Source organism: Dysidea avara, chromosome 11, assembly GCF_963678975.1.
Source record: "Dysidea avara chromosome 11, odDysAvar1.4, whole genome shotgun sequence".
Lineage (NCBI taxonomy): Eukaryota > Metazoa > Porifera > Demospongiae > Dictyoceratida > Dysideidae > Dysidea > Dysidea avara.
The window spans coordinates 14,305,545-14,320,410 of NC_089282.1; the positions used below are offsets into that span (position 1 = coordinate 14,305,545).

General features: G+C 37.1%; 3 long non-coding RNA genes across 4 annotated transcripts; 2 read left to right on the forward strand and 1 right to left on the reverse strand.

Moving 5' to 3' along the window:
- LOC136239117 (uncharacterized) lies at positions 1-5,371 on the forward strand. The gene is made up of 7 exons (XR_010693354.1): positions 1-322; positions 2,019-2,102; positions 2,149-2,242; positions 2,293-2,382; positions 2,439-2,501; positions 2,557-2,754; positions 4,334-5,371. It is a non-coding gene; the product is annotated as an uncharacterized lncRNA (long non-coding RNA).
- Positions 5,372-6,582: 1,211 nt separating this feature from the next.
- On the reverse strand, positions 6,583-13,601 carry LOC136238590 (uncharacterized). The gene is made up of 3 exons (XR_010693079.1): positions 13,452-13,601; positions 13,263-13,391; positions 6,583-6,718 (listed from the first exon to the last, which is right to left on the reverse strand). It is a non-coding gene; the product is annotated as an uncharacterized lncRNA (long non-coding RNA).
- On the forward strand, positions 12,745-14,585 carry LOC136238589 (uncharacterized). Of its 2 annotated transcripts, none has more exons than XR_010693076.1 (7): positions 12,745-13,709; positions 13,760-13,903; positions 13,948-14,003; positions 14,054-14,127; positions 14,175-14,242; positions 14,297-14,340; positions 14,397-14,585. It is a non-coding gene; the product is annotated as an uncharacterized lncRNA (long non-coding RNA). The 2 variants fall into 2 exon arrangements; XR_010693078.1 differs by having other exon boundaries at positions 12,746-13,709; positions 13,763-13,903.
- Positions 14,586-14,866: the final 281 nt, after the last annotated feature.

A 14,866-nucleotide genomic window follows, 5' to 3' on the forward strand; every position in this document is an offset into this window, starting at 1 on the left:
TTCATACCAAAATTGTATGCATTGCATACTGAGTTGCTACACTAGAAGGTATGAAACAGATCTGCATGCATTACATACTAAAAACGTTAGCATATCACACTAACATATTGGTATGAAATAACATACCCTGTGAGCATACCATGACGCCATAGCTCAGAGATATGCGCCTCTTATATGGGAAGATAAGCGCCTCTTATATGGAGCGTTTATGAATAGGCGCATACAAAAGCATTGGATGCGAGATGGGTTTGGGAGCTTGTTAGAAACTCTCGAGGGAAAGAGGTTGAAGGATCATGACGAGTCGAGTAAACTGAAGCACAGAGTGAGTTCTTAGTATTTGATAAGCAACGGTTTCAGGAAACCATAGATTACAATTATAACTCCCGTGACAAGTGTGGGTTAAATAAACTCTGGTTCGGTTCTAAGCCTTGTTCCAAGCTCCTTTATATGTTGTGTAACTGTTAGAGTTGATAATGAATACCATCTGTCTCATACCCAGACCCAGCTGGGCCATTTTCAGTCAACCAGCTTTGGCATCCAATGAAAGTTTGGCTGAATCTTAGTCAATCGAATTTAAATTTGATCCGTGTTGACTAACTTCATGCATGCATCTACAATGAAACTGCATTGCTTTGGTCACTCCAAATAAATTCTCTGTTCCAGTCCACTGCCTGCATCCGTGTCACTAATAATATTATAATTCTTCCGTTTTTTCTTGCATACTGAACAGTTTCAATTTTATAATGTGTCAGTGTGCATTGAGTCTCTACAAATTTACATTTTGTTCTACCTGCAACTTAATTTTATGCTGGCTATGCTCAGGAAAAGCTACCAATTTTATAATGGAAATGGACTGCTCGCTTGCATAAATGTATGCCCAGTGGAGGACGGGAAACAGAGTCTTTATTTATAGTGGCCTTGTGTTTGGAGCAGTCATGCACTTTTGTAATATAATTACATCTTAGCAATGGTGCAACTAGCCATTCAGCCCTTGGTAGCCACTGAAGTACTGCAGGTGGGTGTTAATGATACACCGGTTTCTGTCTAGTTACAGTAGAGGGTAACTGTATGCAATCTTTTAAAACTGCATGTTGGCTATTTGCTACATTAATATAACTTGCTATTCTGCTCTACAGCTTTTATTATACAAACAGGAGCTAGCTGGAGTTGGCTATAATAATTATTTACATATGCCTATAGGTAGACCCATTTAGATGCTAATAATGGTCCAGCCTTTTAGTCAAACAAAATCAGTCCGGCTAGACCAGTTTGATATCCAAATTTAGTCCGGCTAATTACCTATATTCAAAACGCTTGATTAACCAGATTGTTTTTCATGTAATAGAACTATGGACCAGTAACCTCAAAAGCAAGTCATGCAAATCAGCAGATGTATACAGATATAGTTATTGTTTATGGGTTCATATATAGTGGTATTGAAATTTTAGATTAATCACACTATCCATGCTCAATTAACGTTCTCACAACTAAGCAAGTGCATGGTTGTACTGTCACCTAATTAACTACATTAATATAGATTTCAATGATAGCTGTGACTAGGGTATGTGTGCACGGTAGTATCAGGTGGAGGAGACTGTTCACACAGTGATATGGGTAACCATTTTAAATGATATTAAATCGGAATATGCTAGATAATATTGTACAGTGTGTATGTGTGTGTGTAGGTGAGACTTCGGGTGCCTACACCTTCACTTGTGGGATATGGTACAGCCTCCTGCGGGGTTACTAGTCCTAGGATTTGCCTGCACTGATTCCTGTGCTTGTTCACTGGGTAGGCATGACCATACTAGCATGACAGCTGAAGGCTTTGCTTTTTGTTTGCTTTTGTGTGTGTCCAGGGTTAGTTCTAGAAATGTTGCTCACCTGGTTTCAAGTTCTGAAATACAGGGAGTAGTTGCTTTGCTTATTTAGGTGTATATTTTCATGTATGGTTAGCTACTGTTTGACACACGTATGCATGACGACTGCTCTGTTGAAATGTATGATTGTTATTTTAGAGTAGCTATGCATATGTTGATTTTATCTGAATAATATGGTTCAGCGGTATCGACTCTACCTGATTAAATGGTTACAGACCCAAGGTATATTCAGTATCCTTGGAGAATGACTGTCGAGATTTCAGTTTAGATGGTGTCTCTGTGATCACATCGGTGAACTCATCCAGGAGACTGGAGGCATACAAGTCCTCATAGTTTCTACTTATGGAAATAAACTATCAAAAGTTAGTTTATATGCAAATAAACTTGTTTATATTATATTATATTGGTACAGAGAGTAAATTGAAGACAAAAGAGGAACTCTAGATCTGTAAAGACAGTTAGAATGCCTGTAGACTCTGACAATGATATTGTCAATAGTCAGGTAACTAAGAACTTTATAGCAGTCACAATGCATTTCTGCTTCTATTGCTTCATCAGGTGACAACGTTCTTAGGGTGGAAAATAAGAACAGATTGCATGGAGCTGTATGCAAATGTTGGAGTGGGCACAAATAAAGTTTTTTCTTACCTCATGACATGTTATACTTTTCCTATAGTAATATAACTGCTGTGCTGACGTCATACCCACAGGAATAAGCGCCTCTTATCTGGAACATTTATGCCGGAATAGGCACTTTCAAGAGCGTCAGCATCAGGGTCTGGGGGAGAAATACTCGAAGGAGTAAGGCTTAGACACTGAAGGATCATGAAGAAACGAGTTGACTAAATTGCACGCAGACTGGTATAGTAACAGGGTGAGTTTTTAGTAAGATCAGAATTTCCTTGCATACAACGACTGTATGCGTGCTTGTAGCACTGTGCATTGACTATTTGCTCTACCATGGACTGAAGCAATGCTGCATTACATATGCAAGAGCTAGTTGTTGACCAATTATAAAATTTGCATATGCTTAGACCATCAGTTTAGAATGCTAATAAATAATAATGGTTCAGCCAGAATAAATTTTGTTGAATGTAATCAGTCTGACAATGACTTAATCTGTCAAAATGACAGACCAACATGCAACATGGTTGGCCACTGGTACATAATACGTAGTAACAGTTTATATATATATATATAGTGTATTTTTAAATGCCTATTTTGATAGGTGATAATATCAGACCATTTTTAATTTGGTCAGTCATTGTGACTTTTGGGTTGGAAAAATGACAGATGACAGGCTGTTATTTTGAGCTCAACCAGTTAATTTAGTCTGGCTAGACCTGTTTACCTGGACTTTTTTTGTCTGTTTGTTTGATTTTGTGGCAGTGTGTCACGCACGCACGCACCACACATGCAGGTGTGTGTGTGTGTGTGTGTGTGTGTGTGTGTGTGTGTGTGTGTGTGTGTGTGTGTGTGTGTGTGTGTGTGTGTGTGTGTGTGTGTGTGTATTGTGTGTCCAGGACTAGAAATTTGCTCACTGGTTTTGAGGTCTGAAATACAAGACCAGTTCTTTACCCATTCATGCATACTGTATATTGGGAGAATAATTCATGGAAGAAAACATCCACAAATTGTCTATCCTTTCCTTGTTTGTGAGAAAATGTTTGCAAATTATTGTGTTAAGTAATTTACGGATTGGGCACACACCTACAGCTAGTAAATCATGGATGTATACTTGATTGTTTTGGGAGGGCTGTGATGTGTTGTGTAGATGGCTGTTTTTAAGCAGAGAAGCAGGTAACATTCGCAATATAAATGGGAAATCAGCCTGGGGGCACATCACAGTGAAATATCCCATTTCTCTTGCATGATTATATAGCACTGGTTTCTTTCTTGCACTGTCACCTTACGTAACTACTGTCACTGAAGTTTATATCTCTGTTCAAATTGTGTCATGTTGTGCCTGACTGTAGTGTCACGCATACATAGCAGTTTAGCAAGTAGCTACAACAAATCTTTAATAGTATCATCCACTCATGCATTCACTATGCTTGTCACTATGTCAGTACTGCATGAACTAAGGTGTGAATCATATGGGGAAGGTTGGAGATTAGTACAAAGGCTTTTTTGGGAAAGAGGGGGGAATTTTTGTCAATTTAAAAACCTTTCATGAATGCATCTAAAATCGCAAATTCACAAACGTTATCTTCCGCGAATGATTCCCATTATACAGTATTATTTCCATGCATGGTTAACCGCTATTTAACACTCATACTAGCACTTAGCATGACAAATGTTTTGTTGAAAAGTATGACTGCTCTATTAGAGTAGCTATTTGAATATTTTGATGGTAAAATTATTTTTGGAAACTGTGGAAACACTCATTAAACATTTTTTGTGTGTATTATGTGGTGTTGTGCATGCATAGTGAAAGCTATCTCATTTGATAGGAGCTGACACTGGATCATCGTCAACCAGTTGAAACAGTGATATAGGGCTCAAACGAATATTCTATTATTCGAATATTCGGAGAATATTCGTTTCAAAGGAAATACGTAACATCAGTGTGTAAATACTTGGAATTCTTGATCCTACATAAGCATATCTATGACATAAATGATCAAATCATGTTGATTCTGAATTGTATAAAAGAGACATCTTGTACAACAGGATTATTGATATGTCGTCCATATACCAATGCTGAAAAAGAATATTCGAATATTCGGTAGTTGTGAATAAAGAATATTCGAATAGTAAAAACCACTATTTGTTTGAGCCCTACAGTGATACAAAAGATGTATCTTGTTCTTGTATAACTTTGTATGAACTGTACTGTTTGCAATATTATTTCAGTATGGAGATAACAATAGAATACGTAGCTTTCAGTTTTGGTATCTTGTTGAGGCAAAGTTTCCCCGACCTGTGGTCAGTGTTTTTATGGATGTACCTTGGACCATATGGGCTTTATGTATGATGCTGGCAACTGGCCCAACTAATGTGTACTCAACATACAGCAACTCTGTACACAGGTCTAAGTGAGGGATATTCTCTGAATCCCTTTCATCAACCATACGAAACTAAAAACTGTTTTCTCAAGGTGTTCAGTCATATTATCAATGTGCTGTGTTGTGTGTAGCACTCATGAACTTTTTGGTTGTGTACACATACTGTGCAGATAACCACACAAATACAAATACATTGTCCACGAAAGTTAACTATATATGTTAAAATTGTGAAAATGAAATAAATGTATTGCAGTGTATATACATAGAGGTTTTGCAGTACACATTCCTTAGCCATGTATGCACTGACTAGTGGATTGAGGATTCTACATTGATTTTTAAAAGTACAAAGCGAAAAGTTTTACTGGGATATGCTAAAAAGCCATTGTAACAAGTGGCTATCTCTAGCAAATATGTATAATATTGAGGGTTGACATGTAGCTATGAATTTTGTAATGTATTGTGGGTTTTGGTATGTACATTCACCCACAATGTCTGCGCACATATTATGTGAACATTCCCTGCAAAACCTCTAACGTGCATGTTATTTCCTACCACTACAACTGGAAGATGAAACACAAATAAAATCTGCACTATACATAATTCCTCCCATGTTTGGTAATAAGCTGATCATTCACCAGAGTAGTATATATTCATTGCTGCGAATTTGCTGGATATGCACAAGCAAGTGCATCAGTAGCACTAGAAGTGCTACTGATGGATGTAGTGCCACCAGAATGTACTAGGTTGATGTCATTTATAAATGCCTTTGAGCATGTTCAGTAGACAGACACTATACAGTATCTAATCAATGTAATATGGGTCCAGCAGGTCTGGATTGTTTATGATGTACAGTAGCTATGATAGGTGAAATTTGTATGTGAAGTAACATTGTTGGTTATGATAAAAGTGCATCCTAATAATCTGTGTCATAATTACTTTGTAGTGTTACTTGTTCTCAGCAGTGTTATAGTGGATGGAGTCCCTCAAAATGACATTAAAATAATTGTGGTCACTTAGGAATTCTTAACTAGCTGAACGAATGCCTTTCTTTGGTACCTAGCATGTATTCATGCATGGAGAGTGAGAAAACTTATAGCAAAACGCATGCGAGTTAGTTGCAATGCAATAGACATGAAGTTTACTTTTGTCATTGCTTTCTGGGAATGGTTTTCTTTGTACACATGAAGAATAGAGGGAAAACACTATATTTTGACAGATTTGCTGGTAAATAGATTGAAATTAAATTTCTTGCTGTTACATTCCAACTCCAACACTATTCATCATAAAAGGCTGAAGCTTTGGTTGTCCACTGTTTACCATGGATACTGAATTGTACTGGGCGTATTATTCGTGGACTTTGGCTATCCACAAAATTTTCATCCTTTAAATTAACAATTATACCCTTATATCATTTAAGGTTTAAACCTGCGTACTGTGATGCACATGGGATCAACTGAGCAAATCATCATTTGTGTACATTTCTTGAACTACATTTTACTGACCATATACCTACAAATTTTCAATGCGGATTAAGAAATGTTAGAATTTTGGTGGTTATATTTTTGAAGATCACTCCTTCACTCAGGTTACCTATTGTATTTTACCAGCCCTGATACTTCAATTAAAAACATGCATGCCATGTGTTCGCAAATTGCCCAAATCGGAATAAAATGTTCACAAAATACAATTAAAACTTCTTAGCATAGATTAGACTAAATGTAAACTCACACAGTCTATTCATTAATTTAAGAGTTATGAACTGTTTTATTTCTGTTTAGGATAATTCTTTGAGTATCAGTTTAATGGAGTATCAGTTCAACATCTTGATTTCTACAAAAAAGACAAACAAAGATAAATACATTTATCCAGCCCTGTCCTTATGTGGGATGATCAATAACATTCATGTTATTGATAATACCGTAATTTGCTTTTTTTATTATTTTATATACCACTTTAACGTGGGTGTTCAAAGGCACCGCTCAGTGTTTAACTCGCATATTGCCCAGGAAATATCAAGATATCGCCTGGGCAATATCATGGGAAAGCGGTTTGCCAATGACTTTGATACCAAAGAACCAATGCGCTTTGACTTGTTATATTGAGCAACATAGAGCTTTGTATTGTGGAACTCATTTTTGTATTGGTTACTAAGCTTAGTATATTTGCTAAGATAGACTAGTTGGTTGTTACTAAAGGATAATGAAGGCACAAAATAATTGTTTGGGCGATCGAGGATGTGTATTTCTACCCACCACATATCAGCCTTTGAACAGACCACGGAAAAGCAAAGCTACTACTACTGCTTTGAAACAGGTCAGTAACTTACAGTCCTAAGTACTTAACTTAATATAATAACTTACTTACTGTCCCAATATTAGTGCTGAGCGATAGTAAAAATTTTACTATCACGATAGTTATTGATTAAGTATCGCGATAGTGAATACTATCCCGATAGTTTATGAAACACTTTGCTCTTAACAAAGTCTTAGTTGTATAGCTATGATTTGTAGTCATATAGAAAGTTATTTTGCATGCACAGGACATTTGTTAATTAACTTCGTGGGCGGCCGATGAATATGGACTTTTGGTAAAGCTTTTACAGGCCACTCCTTTGTAAGAAAGCTGGTAATACCAACTGTAAAACAGTATAGAAGGGTTGTTAATACCATTTTAATGCAGATCTGAGCTTATCATAACTATCACGATAGTGATATCCCACTATCGCGATAACGATAGTGATTTACTATCGCGATATATCGCACTATCGATACTATTGCTCAGCACTACCCAATATCAAAGTTAGTTGGCTAAACTTAGTACAAAAATGATAACAATATAAACTCCATCCCACAATCACAAGTTTTCTAACATTGCATGTTAAAGCATAGTAATGTATTAATGATGTTTTAACATATGGATAACGTTCTGATGGCTATTAGCCCACACTATTAAAACCATAATTGATCTTCAGATGCTACTGTATAAAACAAAAGGGATGAGTTCTCAGTAGTTCTTTCACCTATTAGGTGAGTGCGGCCCAAGTAATATATATCATTTATACCACGGCTGCTTGGAATTTGCTGATATTATACACCCGCAGCCCTCGGGCTTTGGGTGTATATATTAGCAAATCCCTCCCAGCCGTGGTATAACTGTTATATAATAAAATTATGTGAACAGATCTGCAAAAACCCAACATAGTGGCACATTTTTTCAAATTCTTTATTATGGAATATTATAATCTACTAAATCAAGTATTTGCTCTGACCAAGTTTTAGCCTTCTATGCCAACAACTTTTGGAGTTATATCCCTACAAAGTAGCAACAACAGAAAGATTGATTTTCCCAATACAGCAAGTATTGGGAAAATAAATTACAGGTGCTTACAAAAACTGCTGTAACTTACAAACACAATGCAGTACAGAGTTGCAACTTGCACTATTGTGTTCACCATGAATAGGGGAGTCTACTACTGGGTAAGTTTTTCCTTCTATCACTTTTCTTCACTATGTACAGGTCAAAGTGAGTGAAGAAAGATCAATCACGTATGACTGCTTCGATGTGACGTAAACAAATGCTCATAACTCACACATCCTTTAGTCTACTGCAACGACACAAAGACTTTCGAACTCCTCTTGAGTAGGTGAATAAGATAATATCCAGGCTTTTATCATTGGACCCTCTCTTCACAAAAAACAAGGTAATTAAAATTTTTACAAAAATATTTTTCAAATTACACTAATATTTTACCCATTGTAATCAATGGCTAATGCTGAAAATTTAGGCTTGCGCCATTATGTCAGGTTTTTGCAGATCAGATCACATATGAAAAATTGTATTACTACAATATTTAATCTATATCTTTAAGAAAAATAGATCAAGCTAGACTCATAAACTAAGTCATGGACTTGGTCTGGCATAGAAACAGATTGTAAGCAATAAAATGAAACTTGTGCATTGGTATCAGCTGGGCGTGATCAATGGCCCCAAAGTAGAAAATCAGAACAATAATATTATCTTGATAATGAAAATGTGTTTTCCAAGACACCCATAACAGGTTCCCAATTAGTTTCTTGCTCAAGAAACAACACTGAAAACTAAAATGGCATAACAAACTGGCCAGGCTGATGCTCTAGCCATCTGGCTACGCCCACACACAGACAAAGACACACAGACACAAAGCAAAGCAAAAACAAAGTCTTTGGGCATGATCGGCACTTGTGTGCTACTTAGGTGCTAGGAGTCAGCACAGACAAGGGCAGGACTAGTAACCTGCAGGAGGCTGTACTATATCTCACAGGTGAAGGTTTCGGCAACCAAAGTCTGAAGTGGACCTTTAACTGCTGTGTGAGGTATGGACAGTAGGAAATTTTCCCCAGTTAATACCATGCAGGTGTTATAACTGGGTGGGCTACTTCCCCAGTTGACACCGGGCCACCATATTCCCATTTACACAACTGGATAGACTGGAGCAATGTAAGTAAACTTTCTTGAGACAACAAGAAGATGAATTTGGCTTAACCAAGAATCAAACTTGGAACCTTTTGATTACCAAGCCAATTCTTTAGCCACTTGGCTATGCTATACACATGCCAACTAACAAAACAGTGTGAGACATTGACAGTAGGATGTACAATAGGACTGACATGTAGTATATCAGGATTGCTACCGTGTCACTACTGTTGACCCTGGACACACCCCGGTGACCTGTATTAATTAGAACTGAGACATATGCCAAAAGATGCATATTGAGTGATCCACTATTGTGTAAATGAGTTGAACACACTGTACTGATAGCACTGTGGCTTCACATATATGCCTTCTCACCCACTGGAATTACCTATACTCACCCATTGGTTTCTTAGAGATAATGTAGTAGAATTTAAAACCCTGACTGTAGTAGGATTTATATTTCTATGATCTCTACTCAAATGTACATCCTTATACTTGAATCATTTATATGTAGTTGTCATAATTACTGCAGGGCCAGAGCTCACGGTCTGGCTGGTCTGGACCGCTTTTCAGCTACTTGACTTTTGGAAAAAATCAAGATGCTACTCTTTTTAATAGAGCAGTCATCACAATGAACTCTAGTCATCGTGATACTCTAATAGAGGATTCAGTACAATATATCCACTGCGCTAATTACGCTGCTTGGCCTGAGCCATTATAGCTATGTTAGCTTTCTTGTGCTTTTCAAACTTTATTACTGTACTGGCATTGGGCTAATTGATCGTACATGTCTTGCATTATCATATGTGACCGGATCTGCAAAAACCCAAAACAATAGTGCAATTCTAATATTTACAGTATAAAGCATTGAAAAAATGGGTGAAATATTTGCATATTACCGAAAAAAAATCCATAATTTTTTAATGCTTATTTCTTAGTGAAGGAAGGTACGTACTAACAATAAAAAACTGGATATTGTCTTATTTGCCTACTCAAGAGGAGTTGGAAATCTTTGTTTCGTAGCAGTAGATGCAAGTTATGAGCGTTTATTTACGTCACGTCAAAGTGATCGTACACGATTGATTTTTCTTCACAAAATTCACCTTTGTATGCAGTGAAGAAAGGTGATAAAAGGACAAAATTACCCAGTAAATGATTCCCCTATCCATGGTGAACACGATGGTGAAAATGTCAGCCCAGTGCGTTAATTCGCTCATAAGTTACAACAGTTGTAATAAGTGCCTGTAATTTATTTTCCCTATAGTTGCTGTACAAATCAATTTTTCTGTTGTTGATATTTTGTAGAGCTGTAACTCCGAAAGTTATTGGCATGTGAGGCCGAAACTTTTTCAGAGGGTATGCTTGGCTAAGTAGATTATAAGAATTTAATAAACAGGAACTAGAAAATGCACTATTGTGTCAGATTTTCGCAGATCCAGTCACATATACACAACAAGCACCAAGGCCTACAAGCAATTTACTATCAAACCATTCTATTAGCAGTCCATCTCCTGGTAGTAGGTGACTTCTTGTCTACAACAGAGCACAATTGATTGAACTATCCATGGCACATGTACTCCAATATGTTGGTGCAATACATTGCAAATGGTACATACCCAGAGATCAAAGCCGTACTGTGCTATGGCCGCTCCAGATATGGAAGTATAAAAGTAATAGAACAGCGCACATATTATATGGTTATTAATATGCAAAAGGTTTCTTCTTAATTGAATTAAGTGTTTCTGTGAAAAAAGTAGGGCCATAGCTGTAGCCACTTATGATTATGAATACTGAAGAGTACAGTTATAACTGATATATTCGGGGAGGTTACAAATCACAAAATAAGAATTATATTATAGTTACCTAAAAATGTTTCCAGAGATTGAGATTCTATAGTGTCAATGAGTAGGTTATTCCAATCACAGGTAGATCTGGGGTAGTAGCTGAATTTATTAGTGATTTGTTCTAGTAAAAGGTATCTCAAAATGGAGAGAGTGGGTTTGGAACCACATGGTAGCGAGTAAACCAGGTTGGGATCCAGCTATAAGTAGTACCATTAGGCCACTTCAACTAAATCTTTGTTTCTCGGGCGAAATTCAGCCAAATAAAGGTCGGTAAAATAAAAATAGGCTATTTTGCTACCTGAAGAGTGATATTGCGAGTCAAGCAGTGGCTAAGCTACATTACGGTTGCTGTATCACTTGTGAGTAGGCAGCTATATGTTGAGATATTTAGTGTTACTTACTTTTTAAGAGCTTAAAGATAAATTTGCAACTCTTTCGTGGCGTTGTCACTCTTTGCAAGGTGATCACGTGATTAACATAATTATTTTATGCTGAAAAATATAGGGTCAGTCGGGCCCGAGAAACAAAAGATTTAGTTGAAGTGGCCTTATCTTAGTTTGGTCAGTAAAGCAAATTTCTTCCAAATCTCAAATAACTAAACTTTCACAATTTATTGTATCATGAATAATACAATCTACTGGAGGACGTGAAATTGAATTTACAGGTTTTTACAATTGATTTTGTCCCATTTGCAATAGAGTTTGTCACTTTTGCAGAATTCTCTTTTGCTATTGATTTTATCATCCTTAACAAGATTGGCAGCTGCAGTAAACACGAAAACAAGATTATAGCAAGTGCTTGACAATCTTGTTAAAGCACAACTGTTGTAAACAACTCTTTAATTCTTCTTACAGCTTCTTTAACAGCTTTGCAATTTTTGCTTAACCATTGGTGATGGGTGTGGTCACTTGCCAACAAACTAATTAACTTGAAGGCCTTTGCGTATCTAGTGTCTCAAGTGGTATTCTCTATGGTAAAATGATCCACCTTGTGATAAGCGGCTAGTTTACTGCAGACGATGCAATTATGATGAATTCTTGTGCAAAAGTGACAAAATGTAATGTAAAAGCGATGAATTCAATCACACATATACATGCTTCACACATGAAATATCACATCAGATCAATAAAAGTGTTCGTGACCCCCTGACCACTCAAAATCTCCGGGCCCTGATCCTGTACTGTCACTACAAAACGTGGGTTGGCTTGGCTGTGTATGAAACTGTTTTGTTGCTGGCTTGGTGTTGCAGAAACACACAACCTTGGACCTTACAATTAGGATAATTCACTAGTTTTTCACTTTAATCCATAAAGGTTTCAGAAGAATCCGTAAACATGTATTATCACAGGACACCATTATGTCTAACCTTATGTCATATGTAATAGCCCTGACAATCTATAAGAAACATTGGAAGTCATGTGAAAATAATAGATGTGATTCAGACTTCCGGACGTATGAATTTTTGTAACTTGACTTCGGAGACTGTGTAAAGAAACAGTGAAGGATGGAAGCAAGAGTTCATAATATTATGAACTCTTGATAGATGTTTGTCAGTATTATATATAAACATATAAACAAAGATTATCCAGCACTATATTTTGAAGAAAAGTCAGTGACTAAGTATGCTTTAGTCGCCAAAAAGATTTCGGTCAAATGTGAAATTTGTCCCACCAGCCCGAATTAAGCTACAATACTCCTCAGACAATAATATTATGGGTATGTTATAGTGTTTAAAGACATACTTGTTCAGTGGCCAATTTGCAGTGGTGGTTTTCGAGATACTAATAGAGCACCCCATGTTTTATACATCCATAGTGACCTAAGTTCTGTAAAACATCATGGCTATTGACGGACGTGAGTTTAAATGTAATGGCTTTCTGTAAATATGTGTTTCCAGATTCTTCTGAAACCTCTATATAAAATGGTGATCAAGAAGGAAAAATATTGATGATCACAGTTCATTACTCCAGTTGAAAGTGCATCACCCATCATCAACTGGCAGTGTGGAAGTGACTACCAATTGCAGAGTGACCTCAATCTGATGATGCAAACTTTCAACATGAGTACTGTATATCTACCTGGAATAAAAGCAGCATAGTAGCGGTAGTCCGCCACAAACTTGGCAGCGAGTGATTGTCTGGTAGCTCAGGTAGCTAGCCGACTCAGTTTATTTTTGCGTAGGCGCCTCAAGTGATGGTGAAGTGACTCTACATTGACAAGGAATCGTACAGTAGATAAGATTTCACATACTTGGAATCACAACCAACCTTGCTGTACTCACATGATTCGATGTTCCATCCCGTGTTCTATTTAATTGTCACCATCCCTATAACACTCACGTGAGGATGCTATCGACAGCTGCAATTTGTTAGCAACCGTTTGGACATACGACGTTGAGTCGAATATTCACAAACGGAGGTTGTTGAGTAGGGCTGTACTTAAAGTTGTCGGAGCTGGTGGTGCATGGTGTAGGCCGGTGTTGGACTGAGCTGCCGCAACTGGGTTGAACCATACCAGACTATTCGGTTTGTTTCATTATACTGATAATAATTTCTTGCTTGACTAAACTTTTTAGCAGGTGGCTACATACTGCAGTCGACCATGAACTGTACGAAGGCGCTCCGCAGGCTCCTGTGCCGGCGGCTCAGGGGGCCGGTTCAATTAACTGCCATTCTCTCAGTTCCGGCGGCCGGGGTTTACATACTAGCACTGATAACAGGTTGGTAACTATGTTACTTGCAGTGGCTTTTAGTTTTTATATAGGTATGCTGACAGAAAAGTGTTGACAGAAGTGACAGGTCAGGATGAAGTGACACCAGGTACGGACAATACAAAGGTGTTATCATGTCACATATCATATCCTTTCTAGCAAACAGCAATTAGTTCTAGTGACATGGATTGAAATACTGCTATATAGTCGGGATGGCCAGACCACCAAACATGGTAAGATTATGGAATGCTATGATTTATCAATCATTTTTTCTTCCCAGAACACCGATTTGTAAATGTATAAGACCAGTCTTATGCTATTAAGACACAACTGATTCAATAACAACAGGTATTATACCGTACAATTCTTACATTAAAATTCATAATCTATAATAATTGACAGAATTAGCTATACATTGCTTCTGAAAGAGATTTCAATCATGCATGGTAAGTACATTATTTCTTGGCTTCATCTGTTCACAATGCATACCATAATGCCATAGAAACAACTGCAGAAATAGAAGATAGTGATAGCCGTATGCAGTTCCCATGGATGTCATTCATCTTAGATGTTCAGATATGCAGTGTCGAAACCTAGAACAATAAATATAATTAGCAATATTTTGAAATATGTATTTGTAATTGTAAATGGATGTTAATCATACCAAAAAAACAGTCTGCATTACATACAATGGCTAGAATGGTTATAGTAATACATTATGGATGTAGATCATACTGGGAATACAGTGTGCATTACGTACTATGGGTAGAATGGTCAGTAATGCACACAACAAATGGAATGCTCGGTGTGAGGAAGCATATCATCTGCAGTTTGGTGTGATATGCAACCAACTGTTTTAACAGTGTGATAATCGAAGAGATGTATTGCCGCAGCAATACCATATTTTCTGCAAGAGGTGTGAAGAGAATGGTTGAGGAGGCCATATTTGCCAAGTGGGTGAAGTATGTGAAG